At 32.9% G+C, this 16,499-nt stretch overlaps 1 long non-coding RNA gene across 1 annotated transcript in view; it reads right to left on the bottom strand.

The window, feature by feature from the left end:
• The window catches only part of LOC145259069 (uncharacterized), a 62,750-nt gene extending 46,658 nt beyond the window's left edge, over positions 1–16,092 (bottom strand). The window contains exon 1 of the long non-coding RNA XR_013864115.1: positions 10,863–16,092. This is a non-coding gene — a long non-coding RNA (uncharacterized LOC145259069). The remainder of the gene's footprint in view (positions 1–10,862) is intronic.
• Between the last annotated feature and the right edge of the window lie 407 nt (positions 16,093–16,499).

A 16,499-nucleotide genomic window follows, 5' to 3' on the forward strand; every position in this document is an offset into this window, starting at 1 on the left:
CCGTCCGTCTCGGAAGACAATAGTGTAGCAGGGGAGTTACATAGCCTGGGCAGAGTGAATGGGAGGATAGCTGTTGCCCGTGCAGCACCCCCCATCCCTCTCCGCAAAACCAAAGGGTCCAAGGAAAAGTCAGATTCGATACAGCTTGACTCTAACTGCGCCACAGGAGTTGCCGGTGATGACAATATAAAGTTAGGCCACTTTAGGGACTTCGTCTCTGGATTTTCTGTGAGGGTTTACTCTCTAACCTTTCTCCTGATGGGATAATCCTGAAAGGCAGCGGAGGTTTTGAATCAGAGTTGCCTTCTACTAGGTTAGGTACCAGCCAAATTTGACGCGCCTCATCTGCCCGAAACGACTGGTTTTAAGGCGCCAGTGAACCGTCTTTGCTCCTGCTCCCAGTTAATATAAACAGTTTCGCTTAGTAGCTAAATCACACAAGGAAACCAGGAGCTGTCAGAGGCTATTTGAATAATAATAATAATAATAATAATAATAATAATAATAATAATAATAATAATAATAATAATAATAATAATAATAATCTTTCTTGGTTAAATTTTAGCATTTCCACCTCTTATGAAATAACGGTATTTTTGGGCTGAACAGTTTTGTTAAAAGTTTTATGGTTTCAGAAAAGTTAAGTCACACGTTTTTCGCGCTCTAAAATATAAGGCGAATATACGTTCTAAAATATGAGATGAAAGTATTATCTTCGTCTGAAGTGTAAATGAAGTTGTCAGTAGCGTTTCAGACTGCGTTTGTGAGAACGCTATATTATTCTCCATGACTTGGCTTTTATTTGTTAAAGTTTGTAGTAATAAGTCTATTTTCACTTGTTGTTGCAGTAGCATCTGTCGTCGTCATTGTTGTTGTTGTTGTTGTTGTTGTTGTTGTTGTTGTTGTTGTTTCTTCTCCTCCTCCTCCTCCTCCTCCTCCTCCTCCTCCTCCTCCAGTAATAGTTTTTGAGATCTACCATTTTCTGTGGTTGTTCCTGAAATCTTTCCTCGCCTTTTTGGTGTTACCGCATTTGTTTTTCTTCGGGTTTTTTTTTTTTTTTTTTTTTTTGGAGAGAGGTGGTGCTGCGACCCCATTTGATATTACCACATTTATGTTAAAGTTGATTTTAAATCTTCCATCGTGTCTTATTCTTTTAAAAAGGAGGAAGAAAAAAAGTGGCATATGGATTTGAACGTGTTTTCAAAGTAGCCTTTTTTTTCTTAACGCTCAGCACAATGTAGGTAAAGAATAATAATTACAGTTCTCTCAATTAAAGTTCACCTTTTTCTTTTTTCTTTTCTCAGAAAAAAATGTTAAATCAAGTTATTTTTGTCACAACATTTAATTTTTTCTTCGAGACAAAATCAAATGGGAGATACGAAAAGCGAGAAGTAATAAAATAGCAAATTCAGAACATCAAACATTCATTCATTATAAACTGTTTTTTAAAAATGGTTTTGCAAAATAGATATATAAATTTGTGTGTGTTTTTTACAAAGGAGTCACCACTTATCAAGGCACAGAGGCCACTCGAGAATAAGAGTTAATGAGTGTACACTAGTCAATGGGATAATATCGTAGTAATCGTTAGTAGTGGAAATTTGGTAAATTAGATTACTTAAGGTAACGGTTCAACAAGAATTTGTTTACATTGGACTTGAAGACAACCATATTGTAGTCAGCTGGAAAACAGAAAAACAGAAGAGAGTTCTACAGGCGTGCAGTTCTAAGAAAGAAGCTTTGTTCATGGAATCTACATTTAGGTTTAGGCACAGATAAAGAGTGGGGGAAATTATTGATAGTGGTTTCAGCTAGGCGAGTGTTTTTCGTGAAAGTTTGGTGATGGGGAGAGATCATACATTGAAGCTCAGACGAGCACTTGCCATGAAAATAACGATAAAACAGAGACAGGTTCGAAACGGCTCTTTTGTGAGAAAGAGGTTGCAGGGAAGAAAAAAGGGCATCCCCCACTAGGCTACGAAGTCTATTTTGAACTCGATCAAGGCAAGATAAAGTCTTTCTAGCAGTTCCTGTCCAGATGTGGCAACAGTACTCTATCCTTGGACGTACCTGGCTCTTATATAAGTAGATAATCGCGTCAGCAATTAGATATCTACTGAAGCGGTAGAAGGATCCCACCATTTTTCCAGCAGTCTTGGCAATGGATTTGATGTACGTGTTTCATTTCAGATCAGGAGTAGAGGTCAAGCCCAGAAGCTTGTCAAAACATGGAGTCTCCCCAAGTCGAGAGCCATTCATTTTAATTGATGCCAGATGCCGTTGATGATGTAAGGATAGAAGCTTGGTTTCAGGTGCATTAATAATAACCAGCTACCTCTTTCCTCATTGTACCACTTGGACAAGATCAGAGGAGAGAGAATCAGAAAGAACTTGGTCATTTATTGCCTTTGCTGTGTTGCCATAGATGATAGTGCCATCAGCATAAATGTCTGCGAATGATCTTAAGGTGTGATTTGGAGGTTTTCCGTAAATACTAAGTATACGTGTTATTCGGATTATTTGAACCAGTATTTTTTTTCTTGACTGTTATTTTCACAATGTTGCAGTTGATGTAACCTCCGACTTTCTTTAGGTCGATCTTGTTTAATTACTTTACCTGTACCTTAAGTACAAGGACCTGTAGCATAGTGGATAAAGTACTTGGTGAAATTCAGTTGCAATGATACTTTTCTGGGGGTTGGAGGGGCAATCCTCAGTGCGGACAAGATTCAGAATACAATTGCGAATTACTGTAACGTTGTACACTTTTTTAAATGGTATCGTTATATTTTAACGAACCCAACACGTTGTAGACTCCGTCGCAAGGAAACAGAAGAAAGGAAAAAAAATTCAATGCACTTTTTTTTAACAAAAGCCTTTATATCTGGTATTTTCATCAGCGCATTTTTTTTCTAAATATTTAAACAGTTCATTTCTCTTTATCCGGCCGCGTGTGACTTTTCGTCCCTGCTGTGACATCACCCACGCCTTGAACACGTGCTTCTCCGAACCCATTTCAAATACATTTACTTCTCCGAACACTTCGAATACCTCTGCTTCTCTGAACACGCTTTAAACACATGCTTTTCTGAACATTCTTCTATGTCCAAGTGTGTTTTTTCTCTGTCCTGACGTTACATCGCATAGCCGGCTTAATCATTTGCATATGTTAGCTGCTGCTGCTGCTGCTGCTCCTGCTATCAGCGTCAGCAGCTCTGTTACATTACTTAGGATTTCTATCCAGTCATGGCTGATGGAACGAGAGCATGCTACCCCCCTGGATTAAATAAAGGCTTTCGTTCAAAATTTCATGCAGATTCCCGAGTACGACAAGATACAACTGAAGAAAGTCGGACGTTACATTAACCGAAACATTATGAAGATAACACTCAAGATGAGAACAGTAGTCCGAAGAATTCAAATAATACGAGTTATCAATCTTCATCCCCAAAAATATCAGGAAAGTGATATACCGTATTCCAAATTATTGTACATCTTTCTCGCAGAAGAGACGTTGCTCTATCGTAATTTTCATGACAGGTGCTGAACTGAACTTCAATTCGTGACCCACCCCACTGTAAAACATCTAAAACAAACACTCGTCTATCTACAACCACTGTCAATAAATTTCCTTACTCTCTACCTGTGGCTAAATCTAAATGCAAATTCCATGAACAAAGTTTCTTTCCTAGAACTACCTGCCTCTGAAACTCGATACTGCAGGATTGTTTCCCAGCTGACTACAACACGGCAGCTTTCAAGTTCAATGTAAACAAGTTCTTAAATAATCAATTTCTAACCAATTTCCACCACAACTGATCATTACGGTATTGCCTCGCCAACCACCTTATACTCATTAACCCTTATCCTCGATTGGTCTTCGGGCCTTGATAAACGGTGACTCTCTTGTAAAACACATCAAATTATTTTGTTGTATTATTGGTTTAAATAACCTGAACCTGTTTTGAGGAGTAATAAATGAAAAATAATGACGGCCATTTTTTCTTTTATTTTTTTTTTTGGGGGGGATAGCCAAGCACATGCGTACTTGTGTTGTTGAATAATGATACAAAAGATGGCGCTGGCATCAAATGTTTGCGTAATTTTTCCAAATTGATTTCAAATACAAATCGGAATTTGATGCCATGTGTTTATATTGTTGGCAAAATCGGGTCGTTTGTTAATTGAGCTAATGAGTATGCCACCTGTTGTCGGTACTAAAAATAGTCTTGGATGACGTCACAGGGCAACTCGGGTGGAATATTAAGCATGAACTAAAATTAAACGAGGCCTATTATTAAACGACTAGATTTGTTAGTCCATTAAAAACGTGCAAAAGTTATAGCCCGTTGGCATAGAATGAGTGCTTTACGCCAAATTGATGGTTAAATATGGTTACATTTGTGCTCATTTTTGCATTAAATACTAATTAATATAACCCCCGTATTAATTCCTAACTGTGGATCGAACGGATACCAAATTACTTAGTTCGCTGCACATTATCATAACGAAGGTCCATACAAAATTTTAGCCAGATCGGTCACATAGTTTTTGAAATATGTGAAACTTAAATACTAATATTAACCATTATTAATCTCTAGCTGTACATCGAACGGATACCATAATACTTAGTGCGCTGCACCTTATCATAGCAAAGATCCATACAAATTCCGGCCAGATCCGACCATAAGTTTCTAAGAAAAAGAAATGAAACTTAAATACTAATTTATATTAATCCCAACTGCGCATCGAACGGATAGCATACTACCTAGTTCGCTGAACCGTATCATAACAAAGATCTATACAAAACTTCAACCAGATCGGCCCAGTAGTTTGCAAGAAAAAGTGGAACAGATAAACAAACAGACAAACTAAGAAAAATATAATATAAAAAGCTGAGTCAATAAAGTTTCCCTAAGCTTTTTCGTATGCACTTTGATAACAAAAATGTATCCTAAAATATGCATTAGTGTTGGAATTGAGGTATGTTTGACAAAACTGTGTTTAATTGTTCGAATTAGCCATGATTTCTACATATATTATTTTATATTTATGATTTATATATATATATATATATATATATATATATATATATATATAGTAATTTATGAAAATATATATGGCAATTAAGCTACACAGAATATTCCGCGTTAAATTCTCGTGAGAATTCGTCAGGCTGATTCGTAAGCGTGACGAATTCTCACGAGAATTAAACGCGGAATAATCTGTGTAGCTTAATTGCCATATATATTTTTATAAATTACTACCTAGCTCTACCTATGTATTGAGCAGTGTTGAAGTAAATACTTAAAATTTAAGCATAAAATTATACTTTTGTATATTAATTTATGAATTTATGTGATTAAACGAAGTAGTCATATATATATATATATATATATATATATATATATATATATATATATATATATATATATATATATATATATATAGGGTGACCAAAAAAAAAAAAAAGCTAAATAGAGGTCATCTAGAACATATGCTGTAGAACAGAAAAAAAAAGGCCAAAGACCTTAGTGTTTTGATGTGATGTTTTGAATATAATAAACTAGTTATGACCAAAGTTTCATTTCATTCGGACAAAACACTAAGAAACGGGGCCTAATTAGAGTTGGAGCCCGTCTTTTTTTTTTTTTTTTTTTTGGAGGGGGGTCACCCTGTATACATATATGCGAAAAAAAAATTTCTACCTGTATTCAGTATATTAACATCAAAACAGTATAAAATGCGTTTCTAGGTAAGATTTTGAAATATCGTATATATACTAATCTGCAAACGTTTGAAATATTCATAATTTTAATATTCCATTTAAGTTTCTAATAAATTAATGACATAATGTACACGGTGAACCAAGTGCAAACGGGATCTAAATGATATCTATACACAACTTCAACCAGATCGGCCCAATAAAAGGACAATTAGAAACCATAAAAAGATCTCTCGGTTGGAGTGTTTGAAATAGCGGTGAATGTGTGGCATCCTACTGGATGCCACATTCCCTGCGAAAATAAAATAAAAAGAAACATTTTGAATGATTTAAAGTGTATATAATCATATGAAATAGACAACGCCAGTATTTTAATTAAATAATAAGACATAATTGTTTCTTTAAATGTTTCTTAATCATATTTCGAGACGAAAAAACGACTGCGACTAAAGAGGTCAAACTAAAAAAAAATAGAGTAAAGGCTAAGATTATTTTATCAAACATCAGGGATTTTGCTTATACAAATTCATTCTTCAAACCAAGAAAAACCGATCAGCTAAGTTCGTTAATGGCGATCATAATAGCGCAATTGTAAAACGTCATAACTGCTGACCAAATGATCATGTTTCGAAACACTGGTCAGCTAGAGTCCCTCATTAAAAGTATTGGTAACCTCATGGATTTAAAATATACACTATTCTATCGCCTTTCGTTCGACCTACAATATTCTCTCTCTCTCTCTCTCTCTCTCTCTCTCTCTCTCTCTCTCTCTCTCTCTCTATCTCTCTCTCTCTCTCTCTCTCTCTCACTCACTCACTCTCCCTCAATCAATCAATCGGTGAAATCGTCTATTTTTCAATCAAATCGACTGATTTACTCGAGGTGGGGACCCATCGCGGTGCACAGGGAAAAAAGCTCACATACCTTTCGCAGTGTTTGAGTTCACAATGCATTGTAATCTACATTGCACTGTAGAGAACTTCCTGTTGATTTTATAAAACTATTTTTTAATGTACAATAGCTTGAATTAAATTTTAAAATTTAAAAGTCAAGAATCATTGTTTCAATTGTGTTCTACACAGAAACATTCATTTCAACGGCGCTCCTGTCATATCAAAGACTCTGCTGTTGATTATATATATATATATATATATATATATATATATATATATATATATATATATATAGTAAGTTATGAAAATATATATGGTAATTAAGCTACACAGAATATTCCGTGTTTCATTCTCGTGAGAATTTGTCAGACTTATGCGAAAAGTTGTGGTTGTCGCGAGTTTATATATACGCACATGCTATTGAGTTTTTTATTAGCCAATCAGCTTTCTAGTTGCAACCGCGCCTATCCTAATCCGCCAATGGGCAGGCACTTTCAGGACAAAGGCACAGTTGACCTCTGGTTCACCTCTTCCTTTGTGTGTTTATGAAAAGGGTAGATATCCTTTCGTTGTAGTAACCTGGCCTACTTTCAACCTAGGTGTAGTTGGATATGTTATTTTGAGTTTTTTAATTTTTTTCCTATATTTCGGATATTATGTTAGTTTCATATATATGTGTGTGTGTGTATGTGTGCGTGTGTGTGTTGGCTGAGTAATTTGGTAGAGACCGCAGAGGTTAAATATTTTTTAACTTTGACCCCAATTTTGATCCCTTAACATTTTATGCTTTGAGCTCAAATCAAATTAAAAAGTTAGTAATAGACATTATGATATTGTAGAATTAAATTCACAATGTTTTATTCAAAAGAAAGAAAGAATAAGAAAACAAGTGAGTATATATATATATACATATATATATATGCATATTAATGGTGTCCATATATATATATATATATATATATATATATATATACATATACAGATATATACATATATATATATATGTATATGTATATATATATATGTATATATATATATGTATATATAGATGGACACCATTAACATGCATATATATATATGTATATGTATATATATGTATGTATATATATACATATATATATATGGACACCATTAATATGCATATATATATGTATATATCTATTTATATATATATATATAACTACTTAATTTACTCACATAAAATTAATATACGAAAGTATAGATTTATGCGTAAACTTTAACTATTTACTTCAAAAGTGCTCAATACGTAGGTAGAGCTAGTTAGTAATTTATAATATATATATATATATATATATATATATATATATATATATATATATATATATATATATATATATGTGTGTGGGGGGTGGATAAAAATAAAATATTTAAACAGTTAAATAAAGCATTTGTTCGTTATCCTGATGCTTTTGAATTGTTTAAGATTAACCGGACTATATTAATAAAGGAAATTCAAAACTATATTAGCAATGTATAAAATGTATTTATGACTACATATAATAAAAATTAAAAATTAAAAAATTAAAAATGTATATATGTATAAATATTTTTAACCTTTATATATTTAATTTTAAATTAATATGAATGTAAATATACAAAATACTAATCATAGTGAGGGTGATAAGTAGTTAAATGGATTAATCCTAATCTTATAAATACAAGACTGAAAAATTAAAAAATATATCCATTTTTAATTTGGAAATTAATTGATGAATCACACAGGTAAAAAATTCATTTTTATAGCATGAAAATGTTAGTAATTGCAATTAAGAATAGGAAACTGGATCAAATGTTTGTAACATGTATTCTTCCTAGGATTAAGGGAGGTGGTGTTTGATCAACACTGCTGGGGAGCCATGATGTAATATACTGTTTTGTTTTTAAATCCCCGAAACAGTGTTTCATGGTAAACAACTGATGATCCCTTGAAAATACATTATTAGTACTATAGTAAATCCGAGAGTGAGTTCATGAAGTGATTGCAGGTGATTAAATGACTTACTGACTAGATGGTTTTCTAACGAATGTTAAAAAAAAATTTTTGTATAGTTTTAAAGGTTAAAAACTTCAAAGGCTATATATATATATATATATATATATATATATATATATATATATATATATATATATATATATATATATATGCATATTGATTTGTTTGTAAACAAGCTGATGGTTAGAGTACTGTTGTGACGGGAGGGTGTCAATTTAATACACACTCGAGGAGAAATATTTACGGCACTGATTTGTTGCTTGATGGTGAGAGCTGTCGACTGTTAAAGTGACGGTTGTAGGCTTGATCCACAGCTGGGGAAAGGTGTATCTCGAGCCGCACTGATGAGTTGTGATACAAGGAAACAGTACCTTATGTGGATTACTATATAGATATACTAGCAAAAGTACCCGCCGTTGACTGGGTTCAAAAACAGCCTACAGAAAATGGTCTCTGATTTATGAATGTATGGTAGGTTATGAAAAGGAAGGGTTGTAAAGAGATAGCTTCGAATTTGGAGGTATCAAAACCAAAGAAAAATATGATGAAAGTAAAAATAAAATAGATAAACCCCATAATTTATTATACCATACCTGTTCACACTGAAACACTTATCACAATATTCTGTGGGTCTACATTAAAAAACCTTGTTAAACTTTGTGACATATTTCCATTCTATGGAGGTCAGGCGCGAATGAACACCCTATAATTTTATTATACCATATTACTTCAAACTGAAACATAATTATCAACGTGTACTTACGTACTTTATGAAAAGTCTTTATTAAAGTTTGTGCCTATTTTCATTCCATGGAGGCCAGGCGCAAACACAGACCCCAAAATTTTATTATACCATCCCTATTTAAGTTAAAACATACTTATCAAATATTATTATGAATAGCTATATCAAAAACACTTGTAAACGTTTTTTTTTTTAATTTTTAAATTTTTTATTTCCATACTTTGTGGACCAGGCGCGAACGCAGACCCCACAATTTTAATGAACCACCGTTCTGCCAGATCAAACATACCCATTCCTGTGTCTCGATATATCTACTATCATTATATGTAATCAGTTTTTAAAATAGTCAACCATATAGGCGCCTATTCGTGACCAGGCGCACACACACACACACACACACACATTCACACACACACACACACACACTCAGCTTTATATTATATATATATATATATATATATATATATATATATATATATATATATATATATACTCGGGGTTTTTTATTCAAAAGTAATGGACTAATGAATTCAACGAGGTTGTTAGATAGTGCTCAATAAAAAGAGCTGATAATACTTGTTTATTGTTATATAAACATGGTCACATCCTGCTGCTACAAATAGCCACTTGTTTCAATCAACTTGACTATTCAAAAGTTCAATGAATAATCTATTCATTGAACTTTTGAATAGTCAAGTCGCTGCCTGATGATATCTGTTGTTTGATTGAAACAAGTGGCTATTTGTAGCAGCAGGATGTGACCATGTTTATATAACAATAAACAAGTATATATATATATATATATATATATATATATATATATATATATATATATATATATATATAACTACTTCATTTACTCACATAACCCTAATATACGAAAGTATAGATTTATGCGTAAACTTTAAGTATTTACTTCAAAAGTGCTCAATACGTAGGTAGAGCTAGTTAGTAATTTATAAAATATATATGGCGATTAAGCTACACTGAATATTTTGCGTTTCATCCACTATAGGATTCGACAGGCATGCCTGAGTGTAGTGGATGAAACGCAGAATATTCAGTGTAGCTTAATCGCCATATATATTTTATATATATATATATATATATATATATATATATATATATATATATATATATATATACATATATATATATATATACATATATATATATATATATATATATATATATATATATATATATATATATATATATATATATATATATATATGCGTATTAATGGTGTCCATATTGTATCAAATAGTTTTACCAAGTCTAATTAGGAAGTCATTGTCACTGAACATATATGCTGCTTCTTGGAGTCGTCTTATTTTCTCTATAATACAAATTATCAATCCTCATATTAAAAATTTCGAAACGTAATATCCTATCAGTGTTATTGCCATGCACCACTAAGTAAGTCAGGGACGTCTGTGGTGCCGAGCATACCTGCACTTACCTGTTGTCTTTTGATGAAAAACTCACCTGATCTTTGTTTTGTGGCGTGTTTAGACGACACCTTCCCCCCCCCCCCATCGCCTGATCGTCTGGTTGCCATGACAGCTGCACGTAGACAGGTCGTAATTCAGAACGAGGCCCTGCCGGGTGTCATGGATTCAATTTCCTCGGAGAAGACAAATGAATACACATAAATAAAATTTACATTTTTCTTTTCTTTTTTTGTTTTTCTTCTTATTTTGTATACAATGAAGCAAAGAAAATGGTTAAAATATTCAATTCCACGCACGACAAAACATTTGAACTATCGGCACTCATTGTTACTTTTGACATTTTTTAAAAACTTTTTTAGAGCAGGGGAAGATAATTCAGGAAGACTTTATCCGAAAATGTTAACGTTTCGCGTAACTTTTAGTTAAAAAAAAATACTAAAGTAATACAAGAACACAAAAAAAAAACGTGCATTAATTTTTAATGATTTTTTATTTTATTTTATAATGTTACGAAAATTTAAATTTTGTAAAAAAAAAAAAAATCATTTTCTCAGATAGAAAATAATCACTCGCATTCCAATAATGATTGTTCAAAATTTTACAAGTTATACATTTTCATATAATGACAACTTTCATTAATTACAGAATGTTCTTAATTTAATTTAAATTCAATAAATGGTCAATTGCTTTACTGTATTTGTTTTGGTGGTTTAAATGGTCAATTGCTTTACTGTATTTGTTTTGGTGGTTATAGTCAGCAAACGTACTTCCTAACTTCCGGCGTGGCTGTAACCAGAGGCGGTAACAAGGTAAATTAGGTTCTTTCTTCTCTCACACTTATATCTCCTTTGTGCATGTACTCTTTGTTTTATTACGTTTTTCCATTTTTTTTTTTTTTTTTTAATTATTATTTAATAATCATTTTTTTTTTTCGGTCTTATTATTTGATAATCATTTTTTTTTTTTTCGGTCTTATTTTAATTAAGAATTATTAAAATTAGTTTTATTTATTTATTTATTTTAAGAATTATTGAAATTAGTTTTTTTTTTTTTTAAAGAATTTTATAAAACATCTTTTAAGATTTTTTTAAACTATTTGGGGGGATGCAAAAAAAAAATCCAGGAGAAAAATAATTACAAGAAAACCATTAGGTATCGATTAGGGATCTTTTAAACAAACGCATTTCAGGTGTAAATACTATTACGTACTTGCGTATAAAATCCAGAAATTGCGAAAAACGATCCCGGAGAAAAATAATTACAAGAAAACCATTAAGTGTTTGTATCGATCAGGGATCTTTTACACTAACGCATTTCAGGTGGAAACATTATTACGTACTTGCGTGTCATGGCGAAATTAGTATAAATTCCAAAAATTGCGAAAAACCATCCAGTAGGAAAATAATTAAAAGAAAACCTTTAGGTGTTTATGTCGATTAGGGATCTTTTAAACTAACGCATTTCAGGTGAAAACATTATTACTTACTTTTTTTTAAATCGCTCGAGAAAAGGCATGAAACCACTTGACATAAGGAGCTAACAAGTACGAAAGTTGATTATTGTAAATACAAGAAATGGCTATTGGCCTTTGTCTTGAAAAATCCAAGGCTTTAGGTAGAAGGAAAACAGTGAGCAGGAAGAGAGTTCCACAACCTTGCAGTCCGTGGTAAGAAGCTAATGTATATGAAGCTGTATTACAATGATGTATTCAAATTTGATATATAAAAGGCTATATGTCTGTCTGTCTCTTTCCATATTTTCAAACTCTATCTCTTCCGAAACTAAAAGGCGCAGAGAGGCACTAGGGGCCTCAAATGATTGGACTTTTTACGGACCCTTCTTTTATGGATCTTTAGCTGGTTAAAATAGTTTTTAAGTGGTCAAAAATGGTCAAAATTTAAAAAAAAAAAAAAAAAAAAAAAAAAACGTTATACATTTTGTACATTTATTTTAGTTTATTTTTAATTCTTAATTTTTAATCCGTTCATATGCGTGTCACGTTGGTAGAGTGGTAACTTCCCCAGCTTTGAATTCTACCGTTTCGATTTCGATTCTAGCTGATAGCACCAAAATACTTTTTTTTTATTATTTTACTTTTGAAATCCCGATTCTATAAAAATATATACGAAATCTGTACAAATTAAAATATCATATTTAAGCGTATTTTACGCCCGGCCAAAGCCGGGCGCCCCCGCCCCAAGCCGGGCGCCTCCGCCCCCGCTGGTTTTATATTAAATTATTATACTTACGTGTCATGGCAAAATTAGTATAAATTTTAAATATTATGAAAAATGGTCCAGTAGAAAAATAATCAAAGTAAAAATAAAATTGATTAAATTATCGATTTTTATCGTATGAGTTATGTGGAATCAAATGAGTATGACAAAAAAAGGGAGGTGATCTAGCTGAAACCAACAATTGTGCCAAACCCAAACGTAGATTCCATGAACAAAGCTCCTTTCTTAAAACTGCATGCCTGTGGGTGGAACTGTCTTCCGTTTGCCTGCTTTCAAGCTGACTAGAATATGGTCCGACGTAAACAAGTTCTTAATGAGGTGTTCCCCTAAAGTAATCCAATTTACCAAATTAACCCTTATCCTCGAATGGCCTTGAAAAGTAGTGACTCCTTTGTAAAAAAACAAACAAACAAACTCTTGACTTAAATTAACAAATCAAGGGTCCGCCATTTTAAACCGACCGTAATTGTGGATGATTTTTTGTTAAAAATACAGCTAGTACATCTTCTACTGGATCATTTTTCGTAATTTTTAGAAGTAATACTACTTTCGCCATGACAAGTAAGTACGTAGTAATGTTTTCGCCTGGAATGCGTTGGTTTAAGAAAAATCACCAATGCAAACAAGCACAAAAAAATATGATTTTTTTTTTTTTTTACAAAAAATGACGGAAAAATGAAGTCCTGTTTTTAAATACTGCGCAGTTTTTATGCTTACCTGACGCAGCTTGAATAGATTGTATTCATATTAGTCGAGGATACGTACTTGGCACTCGGTCTGACAGACTCCTAGCCATTTTTGGAGTACGGAATGACCTTGCATCTATTGGGCTGAGGTATGGCTCTGGGTAAACCCTCCTTGTCTGTGTATAACGTTGAGCACCTTTACACGCGTAGACCCAACACGTCGCAAAGAACAGTAGGGGCCGTCCCCTTAAATAATCCAAATTCTGTCCAATCTACATCATTAACGATCACTAAACTACCACCGTACATTCATTACCCCCCTTATCCTCGAGTGGCTTTCTGGCCTTTATAACTGGTGACTCCTTTGTAAAAAAAAAAAAGACAATAACTCGACTCCTTTTTCTGTGTAACAACGACGTTCATTTCCGAGAACTTTCCCGAATAAACCGTGATCGTGCTTCTCTCTGACCTCTGACCTCTGACCTCTCGAACGTCCTTCACGTCTCTTACGTGATCTCGGACGTGCTGAACGTGATCGCCGGTCTGTGTACACGCTCTTTTTTTATAGTCTTTTCCTTCGCACACGGCTCGGCATTTGCATACGCGCGTCCGCGCTCTGTCACACTTGCCTCACTTTCAGGCGGGGTAAGTTTATTACTTACTGCCTGAGGCGCACCTACCTGGGAATGCCAACGAGACTTCCTAGGCAATTTTTACAAGCCAGAGTGATCTACCTTTAGGGGCATAGGCTTCACTTTACCCACCTTCCGACCTTGTGTCACACCTTCCTAAGATGGGAAGGAAGTAAAACACTACACTTTTTTTTTTACGGATCTGAATTTTTAAAAGCATTTATAATAATTAGTGAGACCCATGAAAATTCCACAGTTGTATCTGTTGCATCAAGTCAATGTAAAAGGTTTTGCCGGTTTGTAGAAAGGGCAGTTAAAATCATTTCAATTAATTTTTTTATTTATTTTTTATTTATTTTTATTTTTTTAAATTTTATTATATTGTTATTATTGAAATAATATCACCATGATTAATATATAACTTTTTCTTTCAGATTTTTAAAGCATCATTCAGATTTTTCTGCAACGTTCTGATCTATGTTGACTCCTAGACGATATTCTTTAATCAACAGAAAGGGGGTCATCTTCCATCATGATAATGCTCGTTTTAACACAGCAATGATGAGAAAAGATATCCTAAGACAATTTGATTGGGAAATCTTGCACCATCCTGCATAATCTCCTGGCCTTGCTCCCTATGATTATCACTTACTACCTGGACGCCCGGCGTTGCCCTGTCGTACAATACTTTTAAACATGATATTTTAATCCATGCAGATTGCATATTTATACTTATAGAATCAATCCTCTATTGAATATTGTATATTACGAAGAATAATTTGCCGCCCAGTAGACTAATTCGCAGAAAAAAAATAATAATGATAATGTCGTTCATTAAATTCTGTCTGTGTTTGTCTACAATATCACGTCAGCTGATTTTTGGGCTTGACAATCTTAAAAATATTCTTTCTTTTCTTATAGATAAAAAGAATTGTCACAGGGGAATATTATAGGTTACACCAGCCAACGTTACACTAATCTAACGCAAAATATTCCCCTATAAAAATTCTTTTTATCTATAAGAGAAGAAAGACTATTTTTAGATCAAATTTTTTTCGCTATTCGATACTTATCGGATTAATTTCTGTACAAAACATATCTAAGAACACTGCCAGACATATAAATTAACTTTGTGTGAAGTTTGCAAAAGATAGGCTCAGCCGTTTCGGAACCTATAAAGAAGGAACTCACACACAAAATACCTTTTTTTTAGAATACACAATAGAGAGTGTAGCGAAAGAAATTTCGAGGATCACAAAACCATTTAGAAGACCTTAGGTTTTAACATCATGAGAGAAGATTAAGCAAAAGTTATATTCGTATTTCACATCAAACGCTGAAGAATTTCACAAGTGAGGCAATTTATAAGCTGGTTGACAGATGGAATCAAGTTATAGAAAACAAATATTTTTGGTGTTATTATAAAATAATGATTTAAAAAATCACACATTTTTAATCGGCAAAAACTTTTGCACCAATCTAATAGATATTGCTATCGTGCTTAAAGACGGGGCATTTTATTTACTTCACGTGGTTGCATGCTCTCGTTCCGTCAGCCATGATTGGATGGAATTCCAAAGTAATTCGCAATCATATGAATTGTATGAATGGATTAATCTTCAGAATTAAGGAGAATATCATTTTTATGGTTAATTTCTCCAAGTTTTCTAACCACTGCGCCACGGGTCCTTGACAGGTCGAGTGCGAATTTTGGGAACTTTACACCTATTTTATTTCTAAATATGTCGCTATTTATTACTAATATATATATATATATATATATATATATATATATATATATATATATATATATATATATATATGAGCAAACAGTTAATAAAATATGTTAAAAAACACTTTGAAATGAGTTAAAAACATATTTAATCGGAAAAGGAAACACTAGATAAATGGATAGTCCTTAATCCGCTGAGTTTCGAAGGAATACTTTCCTTCTCATCAGAGAATTCTAATAATAACCAAGGAACTTCTCTAACCACTTTAATTAAAAAACTTAACTCTAACAATACTTTCTTCTCAATCAAATGGAATATTATAAAAAAGTTAAGTCTTATACTCCAGGCTCTAAATCATGTCGCCTCTGCACAACCGAAACTAT

Source organism: Euprymna scolopes, chromosome 34 (assembly GCF_053919585.1).
Source record: "Euprymna scolopes isolate OS-2025 chromosome 34, ASM5391958v1, whole genome shotgun sequence".
Classification (NCBI taxonomy): Eukaryota; Metazoa; Mollusca; class Cephalopoda; order Sepiida; family Sepiolidae; genus Euprymna; species Euprymna scolopes.